Raw genomic sequence first — 14,582 nt, forward strand, 5'->3', positions numbered from 1 at the left:
AATTTATTGGGATTTTAATGGGAATTGCATTAAATTTGTTTAACACTTTTGGTAGTATGGCCATTTTGATAGTATTAATTCTGCCTATTCAGGAGCATGGGAGGTCTTTCCATCCTCTAATGTTATCTTCAATTTCTTTAGTGTTCTGTAGTTTTCATTGTAGAGGTCTTTCACCTCTTTTGTTAGATTGATACCTATTTTTTGAGGCTACTGTGAATGGGATACTTTACTCTCTTTTTGAGGGGAGGAACATAATTTTCTTTATTTCTCTTTTTAGTTAATTTATTACTAATGTATAGGAATGCATTTAATTTATGGGTATTGATTTCATATCCTGCTATTTTGCTGAATTTACTTATTAGTTCTAGAATTTTTCTGGTGAAAATTTTTAGATCTTCTAAATAAAGAATCATGTTATTGTCAAATAGTGATAGCTTGAGTTCTTCTTTACCTATTTGTATACCTTTAAATTCTTTCTGTATTCTAATTGCTCTGGCTAGAGTTTCAAGGACATTGTTGAATAAAAGTAATGAAAGGGCATCCTTGTCTCTTTCCAGTTTTTAGAGGAAATGCTTTCCAATTTTTCTCCATTTAGAATTATGTTGGCCTTGGGTTTACCATATATGACTTTTACAATGTTGAGGTTGTACCTACTATCCCTCAGTTTTTCTAGTTTTTTAAACATGAAGTAGTCCTGTATTTTGTCAAATACTTTTTCTGCATCTATTGAGATAATGATTCTTGTTTTTATGTCTATTGATATGATGAATTACATTTATTGTTTTCCATATGTTGAACCAGTTCTGCATCCCTGGGATGAATCACACTTGATAGTGGTTTACTCACTTTTTAATATTTTTTAAAATTTTATTTTATTGTAAACAAATGGGATACATGTTGTTTCTCTGTACAAGGCGTAAAGGCATAGCATTTGTGTAATCATAAATTTACATAGAGCAATGTTGTTTGATTCATTCTGTTATTTTTCCCTTCCCCCCACCCCTCCCACCCCTCTTTTCCCTCTATACAGTGCTTCCTTCCTCCATACTTGCCCCCCTCCCTAACCCTAACTCTAACACTAACACTAACCCGTCCCTCTCCCCCATTATGTGTCATCATCCACTTATTAGTGATATCATTCATCACTAATGGCTTTTTGAGATTGGCTTATCTCACTTAGCATGATATTCTCCAATTTCATCCATTTGCCTGCAAATGCCATGATTTTATCATTCTTTATGGCTGAATAATATTCCATTGTATTGTGTATATATATATATATATATATATATATATATATATATATATATATATATATATATCACAGTTTCTTTATCCACTCAATTGAAGGGCATCTAGATTGGTTCCACAGTCTGGCTATTGTGAATTGAGCAGCTATGAACATTGATGTGGCTGTATCTCTGTAGTATGCTGATTTTAAGTCCTTTGGGTATAGGCCAAGGAGTGGGATAGCTGGGTCAAATGGAGGGTCCATTCCAAGTTTTCTAAGGAATCTCCACACTACTTTCCAGAGTGGCTGCACTAATTTGCAGCCCCACCAGCAATGTATGAGTGTAACTTTCTCCCCACATCCTCGCCAACACCTCTTGTTGCTCGTATTCTTGATAATCGCCATTCTAATTGGGGTGAGATGGAATCTTAGGGTGGTTTTGATTTGCATTTCTCTTATTACTAGAGATGTTGAACATTTTTCCATATGTTTGTTGATTGCTTGTAGATCTTCTTCTGTGAAGTGTCTATTCATTTCCTTAGCCCACTTGTCGACTGGATTATTTGAATTCTTGGAGTAGAGTTTTTTGAGTTCTTTATTGATTCTGAAGATTAGTGCTCTATCTGAAGTATGATTGGCAAAGATATTCTCCCACTCTGTAGGCTCTTTCTTTGCATTGCTGATAGTTTCCTTTGCTGAGAGAAAGCTTTTTAGTTTGAATCTATCCCAGTTATTGATTCTTGCTTTTATTTCTTGTGCTATGGGAGTCCTGTTAAGGAAGTCTGATCCTAGACCAACAAGGTGAAGATTTGGACCTACTTTTTCTTCTATAATCTGCAGGATCTCTGGTCTGATTCCGAGGTCCTTAATCCATTTTGAGTTAAGTTTCGTGCATGGTGAGAGATATGGGTTTAGTTTCATTCTGTTGCATATGGATTTCCAATTCTCCCAGCACCATTTGTTGAAGAGGCTATCTTTTCTCCATTGCATATTTTTGGCACCTTTGTCTAGTATGAGAAAATTGTATTTATTTGGGTTTGTGTCCGTGTCCTCTATTCTGTACCATTGATCTACCTTTCTATTTTGGTACCAATACCATGCCGTTTTTGTTACTATTGCTTTGTAGTAGAGTTGAAGATCTAGTATTGCAATACCCCCTGTTTCACTCTTCCTGCTAAGGATTGCTTTAGCTATTCTGGGTTTCCTATTCTTCCAGATGAATTTCATAATTGCTTGCTCTATTTCTGTAAGGTACATCATTGGGATTTTAATTGAAATTGCATTGAATTTGTACTTTAGGTAGTATGGCCATTTTGACAATATTAATTCTTCCTATCCAAGAACATGGAAGATCTTTCCATCTTCTAAGGTGTTCTTTAATTTCTTTCTTTAGTGTTGTATAGTTCTCATTGTAGAGGTCTTTCACCTCTTTTGTGAGATTGATTCCCAAGTATTTTATTTTTTTTGAGGCTATTGTGAATGGGGTAGTTTTCCTAATTTCTCTGACGATTCATCACTTATGTATAAAAATGCATTGAATTTATGAGGATTGATCTTTTAACCTGCTACTTTATTGAATTCACTTAGCTGGCAATATAGCCCATCACGTAGAGAGACTGCCTCCCATGCCCGTGGACCGGGTTTCGAGACCCCAGCACTGTTAGACTATGGAGATTCCAAACCAAGCAGACAGAGTTGGAGCCTCCCATCCCACCATCCTCTCACTTTTTAATATTTTTGGTACAATTTTCCAGGATTTTATTGAGAATTTTTGAATCTATGTTTATCAGGGATATTGATCTGAAGTTTTCTTTCCTTAGTGTCTTTGTCTGATTTCGGTATCAAGGTGATATTAGCTTCATAGAATGAGTTGGAAAGGTTCCCTCCTTCTATTTCATGGAATAATTTAAGGAACATTTGTTTTAATTCTTCTTCAAAGATCTTGTAGAACTCAGCTGAGAATCCTTCTGGTTCCGGGCTTTTCTTAATTGGTAGCCTTTTGATGGCATTTTCTATTTTCATTACTTAAAATTCTTCTGCTTAGATCTTGTATGATATGATTCAGATAAACAGGTCATATTTCTCTAGAAATTTGTCCATGTCTGCTGTATTTTCTTTAATTGTAGTATAAATTTTCAAAATAGTGTCTAATTATTTTGCATTTCAGTTGGATCTGTTGTTATATTTCCTTTTACATCTTGTATTTTAGTAATTCAGGTTTCCTCTCTCTTTCTCTTCATTAGTGTGGCTAGGGATTTATCAATTTTATTGGTTTTTTCAAAGAACCAACTTTTTGTTTTGTCAATTTTTTCAGTTGTTTCTTTTGTTTCAGTTTCATTGATTTCAGTTCTGATTTTAATTATTTCCTATCTTCTACTGTTTTTGGTGTTGATTTGTTCTTCTTTTTCTAGGGCTTTGAGATATAATGTTAGGTCATTTATTTGTTGACTTTTCATTCTTTTGATAAATGAGCTCAATGCAGTGAACTTTCCTCTTAGTACTCCCTTCATTGTGTCCCAGAGATTTTGGTTTGTTGTATCTGTATTCTCATTTACTCTAGGTATTTTTTTTTTATTTCATCCTTGATTTCTTCTATCCATTTGTCATTCAATAACGTATTAGTCTCCATATGTAGAATAGCTTCTATTTTTATCTTATCATTGATTTCTAATTTCAGTCCATTATGATCTGAGAGACTGTAGGATATTATCTCCATTTTTTTGTATTTATTAAGAGTTACTTTGTGTCATAAGATGTGGTTTTGCTTTAGAGAAGGATCCATGTGCTGCTGAGAAAAAATGTGTATTTGCTCATTTATTGATGAAATATTGTATATATATCTGTTAAGTCTAAGTTATTTATTGTATTATTGAGTTCTATAGTTTCTTTATTTAGATTTTGTTTAGATCTGTCCAGTAGTGACAGAGATGTGTTAAAGTCACCCAGTATTATTGTGCTGTGGTCTATTTGATTCTTGAATTTGTGAAGGGTTTGTTTGATATACATATATGCTCCATTGTTTGGGGAATAAGTATTTATAATTGTATGTCTTGTTGATATATAAATCCCTTCAATAGATGAAATGACCTTCTTTGTCCCTTCTGATTAACTTTGGCTAGAAGTTCACCTTATATGATGTGAGGACAGAAACCCTTGCTTGTTTCCACAATTTGTATATTTTTCCCATACTTTCACCTTCAGTCTGTGGATGCCTTTGCCTATGAAGTGAGTCTCATGGAGACACCATATAGTTGGATTTTGTTTTTTAATCAAATCTGCAAGTCTATATCTTTTGCTTGATGAATTTGGACCATTAACATTCAAAGTTATTACTGAGATGTGATTTGTATTCACAGTCATTTGGTTTATTTCTGGCTTTTAATTTGATGTAGTTTCTTCTTTGACTATTCCTTTAGTGTAGTTCCTCCCTTTCTTGTTTTCACTTTTTTTTTTTCCTCTTCATCATCATGAAATATTTTGTTGAGAATGTTCTGTGCAGGCTTTCTAATTGTGAATTATTTTAACTTTTGTTTTTCATGGAAGGTTTTTATTTCATCTTCAAATCTGAAACTTAATTTTGCTGGATTTAAAATTCTTGATTTGCATCCATTTTCTTTCCAAGCTTGAAATATTTTGTTCCATGACCTCCTAGATTTGTGGGTCTGGGTTAAGAAATCATTTGAGATCTGAATTGGTTTTCTCCTATACATAATTTGCTTTTTTTCTCACAGCCTTTAAGAATTTGCCCTTTTTCTGTATTTTAGTCATTCTCATTTTAATGTGTCTTGGTGTGGGTCTGCTGTAATTTTGTACATCTGGAGTCCTGTAAACCTCCTGTATTTGATTTCCCATTGTATTCTTTAGGTTTGGGAAATTTTCTGATAATATGTCATTGAAAAGATTGTGCATTCCCTTGGTTTATACCTCTGTTCCTTCATCTATACAGATAACTCCTAAATTTGTTCTTTCCATGTTTTCCTATAATTCTTGGAAGGTCTGTTCATGGATTTTTGCCTCTTCTCTGCATGATCAACTTGATTTTCAATAGTAAATAATATTGCCTTTATTGTCTGAGGTACTGTCTTCCAAATGGTTTAGTCTATTGGTGATGCTTTCCATTGCAAGTACAATTTGGTTTATTCATACCTTCATTTCAAGGATTTCTGCTTTTTTCCCCCACAATCTCTCTTTATTGAAGTGATCTTTCACTTCCTGTAATTTCCCTTTGATTTCACTCTTTATATCATCCTTTACTTCATAGATCAGTTTATGTACATTCTCCTTTGTGGGCATTTCTTCTACTGTGATGTCAGTGGATTCTCATATTGGGGCATCTTTATTTGTTTGGGACACTTTGTTCTCTTGTTTTTCATGTTGCTTGTATGTTTTCCCATCTACTTGTATTAATCTGAGGTACTGCAGACTCAACCCTGTAGAACTATATTGTCCCTGAAGTTTTCTAGTATCCCACCTTTAAGTGGGAGACCAACATCAACAGCATCCAGTGCAAACAATACACAGTCTCAAATCTAATAGCTTCCACCAAGGTGTCTACTGCCCTCTAGCTATAAGCAGCAATGATGAGTTCAATCACAGTCCAGAATATAACAGAAAATTTGCCAAAATAATTTACAATCTCAAATATTGGACACTGAGAAATCAGAAATTGTACAGGACATGATGTTCATGAAGGAGAAAGAGAGAAACCAGAAGCAAAATTCCATAGGAAGAGTGGAAGAGGAACCAACAGAGATTGACTATTAGGGGGAGAAAAATTAGAAAGGAATCCAGAGAAACAGACAAGAAAGAGGAACAATATACATATAAAGAGAAAAAAGTTAAAAATATAAGAATATATGGCAGAACTGCAAAACACCATGCATATGTCTCCATCCTCAACAGACTGGTGCATGAAAAACACCATGCTCCAAATATGGTGGAGAGAGATGCCAGAGGAAAAAGTAAAATAAATCTCAGTGGAAAATTGAACAACTGTCTCTGCCAGCATCCAAAAACTTCTCAGCACTGCCTCTGACTTCCCACAAGACTGCCTGGCCCAGACAGGCCGTGAAAGACCCAGTCACTATCCCACCAATCTGGATCTCAGATGTCTTAGGTTCAAACATGTTGCAGTCTCAAGATCTCAATGATACTGCAATTTGGAAATAGACCAGCAGGGATAAGCAATCCTGAGAGACAATAGCTAGATGGCAGCAACCAGCACCCCCAGGAGGAAGACCCCAGGTACAGCCAAACCCACAGACACCTGACACTGAACCTCCAGGTCCTGGTGGGTGTCCCCAGGCAGGGGTACCTTGTCTCCACAAGATGGCAGTAGCAGAAAACCTGCCAGTATCTCATACCTCAGGCTCTGACTGGTGTCTCAAAATGGATGCAATCATGTGCAACCAAACCTGGAGTCTCCCTTGCAGTGAACCTCTGGGCAGTGGTAGAAGCGATAAGTGACATGGGATTGGTGGCAGCAGGCAGGTGCTCAGCAGCAGCCCAGTTGTCAGTGTTGGCAGTGGTGGGGGATTAGCAGCTTCAGTGGTGGCAGCTGTGACTGCAGGTGAAGTGGCAACCAGAGAGAAGACCTCCAGGTGACCTCTGGGGAGTAGCAGCAGCTTTGGCAGCAGGAATGTCAGTGGCAGCAGTGTTAACAGCAGGTGTGCCCAGAGAAAAGAACTCTGGTGTGCGGAAGCAGCATGTGCAGCAGTAGCACCCAGAGAAAACACATCCAGTTATCTGAGGCATTGGCCTCAGGGGCAGTTGTGCCCCAACTAAGAGAAAACCCCCAGGTAATGACCCCATCCAGAATATTCTGACTGCCACCGCATACCTTAAGAATCATTTATATACACCTAAGCCTATTTCTTGATTCCTTTTCTAGAGTGAGAGCCTTAGCATTTTATTTTTGGATCTTTCTGACCTTTGGCATCTCCCTTTGCCTCAGTTTCCTAAAGAGTGGGTTTGATTCCTAGGCAAGTATTTATTAGGCTTTTTGGATATGCCAGGCTCTACAATTGGTGTTAAGCTGCAATGAGATAGTTATGTAAGCAAATAATTATAAAATGCCTCAAATAGTTGTGACTAAGGGACATAATTGATTAAAAGGAGAAAGGGTTCTATTGCTGTTGCCTACCAATTGACTTTCCTATTCAAGAACTTTGCCCTGAGTCAGGTCACATGATTGGGAATAGGCCCTTTCTTTTCCAGGTGTAGAACCAGAGCCTTCTGAAGTTGAAGACCATCTGATTGAGGCTAGTGGGAAACTTCACCTGCTGGATAACCTGCTGGACTTCCTGCATTCCAGGTACAGGCATGTGTACTGCTCTGAGCTGGTGACTGGTTAAAACGTAATTAATGAGAAACTTACCTATTTTGTGAGATTGATTCAAGTTTTCCTCTTTTACAAGACTCTAACTCAGGGTCTACTTTTTCTGAAATTATACACCCACCCCATTCCATCTCATCCCTCCCCACTGTTCCCCACCATTATCCTTTCTTTCCTGAATTCCTATAGCATTTAGGATCCCACTCCAGCAATCGGCAAGCCCTACCTTAATCTACTGCCTGGATTATCAGTGTATGTTCACCTCATCAGTCCAGTTATATTGTTTAAAGCCACAAGGACAGAGTCAGCATTGAGCATTTCTTTTATAATTGCCTGCTGGTACCTTGTGTTGAATTGACACATAATAAAGTCACAGCAAGCATTCATTCTTGTTAACCTGTGGGGTTTGATTTAAACTCAAGGGGTACTTGGAATAATCTTTCCCAGAAATGTGAGCTGGGCATTAGAAGACCAGAATTTCAAAATTGTCCCTTTAGGATGACTGCCACAGTTGTGGCCTGAACTAACCTAAAACTTCAGATTTGGTGAAATTTTCCAATCTTTTGCAAGTTAAATAATTGCATGTATTACTGTGCTTAGTTTTCTTTGACATATCTACTATGGGTGTGTTAGAGATGGAGAAGAGCTCATAAATACCTTCCATCCAAGTTTTTTTTTTTTTATGTCACAGACCAAGAAATGTCTTGTCCAAAGTCATATAGTTAGCAAATATCATAGATGAGATAAGAATTGAGGTACTCACCTTAAAGCTCAATGTTTTCCCCAAACTTTGGGCTAGAATCTGTCAGGAGTTCTCCCTAACTCTTGATCTTATCTTTGTGGTAAGATTAAATTATGTTCATTTTCTTATAAAGAATATTGTTTTGTCAACACTGTACTTCTTTGTTTAGGCAAATTTTAAAACAATATTTGATAACAAAGAGCTCTGAGCTTGATTTTGTTCTTAATGCATTATTTTGAATTCTTTCCTCTCTTCACTATCTATATGTAAGTTTCCTCATGTATCATAGGGGATTGCTTCTCTAAAGTGATGCTCCTCAGACTTTTCAAGATGATAATGACTTACACCCCCAAGTGGGGAATAGCAGTAGGTAGCTGACCACAGCTCTTTAGGATCTCGGGGAAGGGATACACACATAAGCAACTCTTGCCCTTTACTCGTCACATGTTTATTTATTTCACTATTAAAGTGAAAGTTTATATTTTTTTATTGAGTGAAGTGACATTTCAGAAATAGGCTCTTTGGTTGCTCTAGGGCTTTCATAGTTCCTGGTGAATTGACACATGCCCTGATCATATCTCTGCTGTAGCTTTAAAACTGCTCTGAAGGATGCAGCTACATGTGGAGGCATTTTGTATTCTTGTGTTAAATATGTAGAGTTTCTGAGAAAGTTATGTGACATTTATATTTCTACTTTAATTGACTTACTTATAAAATTGTATTCTTTGATAAATTTTGTGTGATGGTAAGTCATCCTAAATACTACTAGAGTTTCTCCTTTTATTTTCCTTGCCAGGGGCCATTGGGTTTACTTTTCTGCCAAATGACCCAGATGTTGGATATTCTCCAAGACTATATGGATTACAGAGGTGACTCCCCTGTGCAACCATATTACTGAAGCCTTTGTTTAGATTTAATAATCAAATATGTCCATGAAGACTAATAAGGGGTGTGGGAATGTTACATAGGAAAAAGGTTCATAAACATTATTCAGAACCAAAAGAAGATGAGGAGAGGGGACAGCACAATGTGAAGCATATGTAAAAATGTTGAGTATCTTCAAAAATGTATGATAAGTCAAGTTTCAGTGACAGAAACTTTCAGTGTCTTGCAACATTCAGCTCAAAACTTGTGTACTTATTAAGGATTAGTAAGAAAATGAATATTATCAATAGTATAGAGATTCCACAAATCAAGCAGGGGAAGGTAGGACCAATTATTTCTATGGACAATAGGGAATGTTGGCAATTACCTGAGAACTCTGTTTTATATGTAATAAATTTGATGTGGGATAATGGGAAAAAGCTTAAACAGTGGATGATTTTTGAGCCTTTGGTAGATTATCAGCTACAGAATTAAGAGTTTTAAAATTTAGTCCAGAGTGGTCTCTCAGATCCACTTGATGCCCTCTAAGTACTGCAGTAGTCTGGATACATGCAGAAATGCCATTGACACATTGAGGAATCTCCACTGCCAAAACATGATGAGTTTATAATTCCCCTTCCTGACCTGATGCATGGTGGTAAGTGGAGAGCCCAAAAGCTTCATTGAAAAGCAGATGTTGGGAAATCAGGCTCCTAAGTGCTTGTCTTACTGCTTGCCTAAGTAAGGATTGTGTCTCAGCAAATAGAAACTGCCATAGAGGGTGGATATTTAGGGTTGTCTAGGAATAGTCAAAAGTGAATGTTAACTCTGTTTTAAGTGCCAAAACTTTGGCTGCATGTGTTTTAAAAACCCAGGATAAAGTGTTATGGTGAGTTTTTATGTAAAGTGATGTATTGTCCCCTAAATTTAGATTTTTCTCATAGTATTTATTTAAAGTAGGGCCATGCCTGGATATGGAAAGGACAATATAGGCATTTGGTTTAGGAATGACTTGACTTTTTTATTTTCTGAAGAGTCCTTGAAAAGAGTTAAGATCTGTTTGTTTGTCGTTGTTCTTCTCTATGTAAAGGCTACAGCTTTGAACATGTGGATGATTTCATGAGAGAAGAGAGACATCTGGCTATAACGAACTTTGGACAGCAGCCCAGTTTTATTTATCTCCTGAATACCAGGGCAGGTAAGCCACATAGTTATTGATGAAAGCAGACCAAGAAGGAGTGGTGTAGTACTCTTACATCCCAACCATTGGTAATTTTTTCCATAATTCTCTGAAAGGTGAGGTTATTACAAAGGAGTATAATAAATCAAGGCAGTTGACATAGCATAGTACTGGACTTCTACTTTGGAACTCTTTTCTGTCCAACCTATCTAAGCTGTGATTTAACGAAGAAGTGAGACTGGAACCTGAGCTTATTGGAAAGTAATTCTGATCTGCTTTGATCTCTGACCTGGAAAAGACCTGGATTTTTTTTTTTTTTTTTTGTAATTTTGAGGAAGTTTTATTTATGTTCAGTGGAGGCAGCTCTCCTTCCCAGCTGTGAATTTGGAAAATAAGATAATCTCTTCGCTAGTTGCCCCTCCTCCACAAGTACCCCTGGAATAGTGTTGTAAAGTTTAACAAACATTTTGTTATTTAAAATGTGATCATAGTGAACCTGCCAGATATTTGTAATTATTATGGAATTGTCCATATGACTTAAGCCATAAATATCATATGACATCTGTGGTGCTTTGTCAGTTATGGAGTGCTCTCATATACTATTAAATAATTTGAAATGAGTTTTGGGAGATGGAATTATCCTTACATACTGAATCAAAAAGACCTTAAATTAATTTTGAATTCATAATCTGAGTTTCATTATTCTATTTTTTATAGATCTTAATTTGTATGGAATACATATAGAAATACAAAAAGGACATGTGTCCTTGATAAAAGAGAGATTGATACCTTTATGAAAAGAAAGTTCAGACTTATTTAGAAAGCATTTATTAAGTGCTTTTCATGATATGGGTATATAAAAAATGTGTTAGATATAATCCTTGAGTATAAGGGGATTATTTCTCCAGCATATCTTATCTGTCTAATAAACTCAATAATAAAATATAATCAGACTCCTTTGGCCTCAGTCTCTTCCAAGGTCATGTGCCACACCCTGCATCAGAGACATTCATTCAATTGTCTCATGGTTAGTCTTAGGGAAAACTTGAAGGATCTGGTCAAATGCATTGTCAGGTTGGCAGAGGAATTCCATTTGTTTTAAAGATTTTATTATTCAAGATTTTATTATTTATTATGAGAGCAGATGTTTGAATCATCTAAAATTAGCAAGAAAGAAACCTCTGATTTTCCATTGATCTCCCTGGAGGCCTTAGTAGATTATCTAGGATCTGAAGCAGTCCTGGATGTTTACCTTTCCAAACACTGATTGTCATATTTGCTATCATGTTTTTGCTATAGTTTTGCAGCATTTTCCTTTAATGAGTTTCCTTCCAAATTTCAAGAGTTGAGGTTATTACCACATATTGCCAGCAGGTGGCAGTGATAGCTTATGACTATGTCCCAAACAACTAGATACAGCTTAAAATATTCCCAATAAAGAAGGGCTGCACTAGCCAACTTCAACCAAAGAGGAAGATAATTTTTATGGAACACATTTTTAAATGAAATGATTGCCTAGATAGTAGCAGGATAGAGTGGATAAAATGTTTCTGGAGCCAGAGGCAGTAGTACATGACTACAGTCCCAGTTACTCAGGAGGCTGAGGCAGAAGGATGGTGTGAGACCAAGAGTTCAAGGCCAGTGAGGGCAACACAGCAGAACCCTGTCTCAAACCCAGGAGTAATTACCAAAGATCTGGAATATGGGATGGAGTCCTGACTCTTTCATCTTCTAGTGGTGTAACTTCAAATAAGTCCCTTAATCTAGCTGTGTTTCCATTTCAGCATCTGCAAAATGAGAATTATACCAGCAAGGATGCAGGGTTGTGAGGGTTAAAAGAGTTAATTTATGTAAACCATTTTGAACAATGGTTGGTGAATAGTAATGTAGAAGTATAACCATCATTATTGGATATAATTTAGCATCTCAGTAATCAGTCATTATTATTTCTTTAACCCAACTTTAATTTTATATGAAGGCTTTGAGAATGTTTCTTCCTGTCTTGTCTTGAGATTCAGCTGGGAGGCAGTAGTCCTTATGAAAGGGAACCCTTCATTCAATTCTTGGAACAAGTCCTTTTAGACTTGTTTCAGCAATGAGCTGTAACAACACTTGGAAGAATGAATCTCTTCTATACTAGTTTTCACATTAATCAAAGAGAATGCTGTAATTTGCCTTCATAGTAGTCTAAATTCCTGTAACCCAAGGTACTTTCTTGACCCCTTTTCTGCACACTGAATAAAGACCAGAAAGTTGTTGCATTGAGTGTTCTTGTCTTGAATTAATTTTATGACATTGTCTTTGATTAATGTGGAAACCAATTCAGGAAGATGCATTTAAGTGTTCTCTATTCAGAGGCATGTATCATCCCCTCTTCTCATTAACGAGTATCAGCATCTTCCTATCTTGTTGCTTGCAAGTGTGTTTAAGTACTTTTCTTAATGTGCATTGCAGATCTCTCCTTTTTTTGTTTACATATTTTAGTTGTAGATGGACACTGTTTTATTCAGCTTTTTTGCCAATGTGACAAAAGACCTGACCCAAACAACTGTAGAGGAGAAAAGTTTATTTGAGGGCTCATGGTTTCAGAGGTCTTAGTCCATAGAAGACTGGTTTCATTCTTTGGGACTCAAGGTGAGGCTGAATATCATGATGAGAGTGTGTGGCAGGGGGAAACAACTCATATCATGATCAGAAAGCAGAGGGAGACTCCACTCTCCATATATAGACTATATACCCCATATCTATGCCCCCAATGAACCAATTCCTTAATCCACATGGCACCTGCCTCTAATAACCATTTGGTTAATCTCATTAGGGATTTATTCACTTTTTAGGCCAAAGCTATAATCCAATCATTTCTCCTCCAAAACTTGCATTGTCTCACACGTGAGCTTTTGGGGGACACCACATCTAAACCATAACAGACAATATCTATATTTTGTTTATTTTTACGTGGTGCTGAGGATTGATCCCAGTGCCTTACACATGCTAGGTGAGCACTCTGTCACTGAGCCATAACGGCAGCTCCCAGACCTCTCATTTTTGAAGCTGTTTTCTGAAAGAGTATGTGTCCTTATTCACAGATTTTTCTAAGCAAAATCCAATCAAAGTTTTCAAACATGGCTTCACAGCATTAAATTAAGCATCCTTTTCTGCCCCTTACCACTCATTCTGTTATATTTGATAATTAAATTTTTCTGGGTCAGGCAACATAAGATGAGGTGGCACCTTTGACCACTCCAGGGCTCTGGAGTTGGGGGCAGAGATGTCAGGCTGAAGGAGGAAACCACTCAGTTGTACTGCTTTCAGGTGTTCAGTATGACCCAGTCTAGCCTTGTGTCTGTTTTCCAGTTCCTTATTTGTGTGTTGCTGATCATGCTTCTTTTTTGCTTGTTTTTCAGGTGGAATTTGCATGAACTTAACAGCAGCAGATACTGTTATTTTTGTTGACAGTGATTTTAATCCTCAAAATTACTTACAAGCAGCTGCCAGAGTTCACCAAATTGGCCACAACAAGTGAGTGAGTTATACATCTTCATTTTCCTGTTCTTTTGGCTTGTAGTTCTGGATTGGGAAGCAAGGTGAAGAATGTAGTTTTTATTTTTTTTTCCTTCATATCCAACACCTTTATTAGTGTAAACATTTCAGATAATTTAAATTCTAAAGCAGTACTACTCATGTCTAACTAAAGATGTCTGAACAATAAAAACAAAAAAAACAAAAACCCAAACCAAAAAAAAAAAAAAGTTAAGACTTTTAGAACAACCCTTGTTTACTTAGCAATAACATTCAGCAGGAGAACCCACTACACATATTTATTTCCCACTTAGCCTAAATAAGCAGCTTGATTACACATTGGTTTCCCATGGCCAGTGAAAATATCTTTGAAAATCATTCATTTTTCTAAAATTGAGATGATTTTCTAAATGTTTAGTAAGAAAGGGAACAATTAAGACTTAATTACTATGAAAACAAAAATAATTATAGAATGCATTTAAACAAAAAAGTATAAAACTACATAATCCAGATTTTCATATATATATGTAATACATATATATATAGTTTCATATACATACATATATATATAGTTTTATTACCCACACATAATCAAAGTAGCCTTTCTACTTTGGAAACTAAATTTTTGAAAGAAACACTAGTTCAAACATTTCTACGTACAAAAATTTCAGGTTTTCATTTATTAAAAACAAAGTAAGTTCTGTTGAAGTAA

At 36.2% G+C, this 14,582-nt stretch overlaps 1 pseudogene across 1 annotated transcript in view; it reads left to right on the top strand.

Moving 5' to 3' along the window:
* Nucleotides 1-6,438: 6,438 nt before the first annotated feature.
* Nucleotides 6,439-14,582, top strand: part of LOC306652839 (chromodomain-helicase-DNA-binding protein 1-like) — a 43,499-nt pseudogene continuing 35,355 nt past the window's right edge. The window contains exons 1-5 of the transcript in view: nt 6,439-6,475; nt 7,448-7,544; nt 9,104-9,176; nt 10,262-10,369; nt 13,756-13,870. The product of the transcript in view is annotated as a chromodomain-helicase-DNA-binding protein 1-like (transcript). The remainder of the gene's footprint in view (nt 6,476-7,447; nt 7,545-9,103; nt 9,177-10,261; nt 10,370-13,755; nt 13,871-14,582) is intronic.

Source organism: Sciurus vulgaris, assembly GCF_902686455.1.
Source record: "Sciurus vulgaris genome assembly, contig: HiC_scaffold_611_arrow_ctg1, whole genome shotgun sequence".
In the NCBI taxonomy this organism is placed as follows: Eukaryota; Metazoa; Chordata; class Mammalia; order Rodentia; family Sciuridae; genus Sciurus; species Sciurus vulgaris.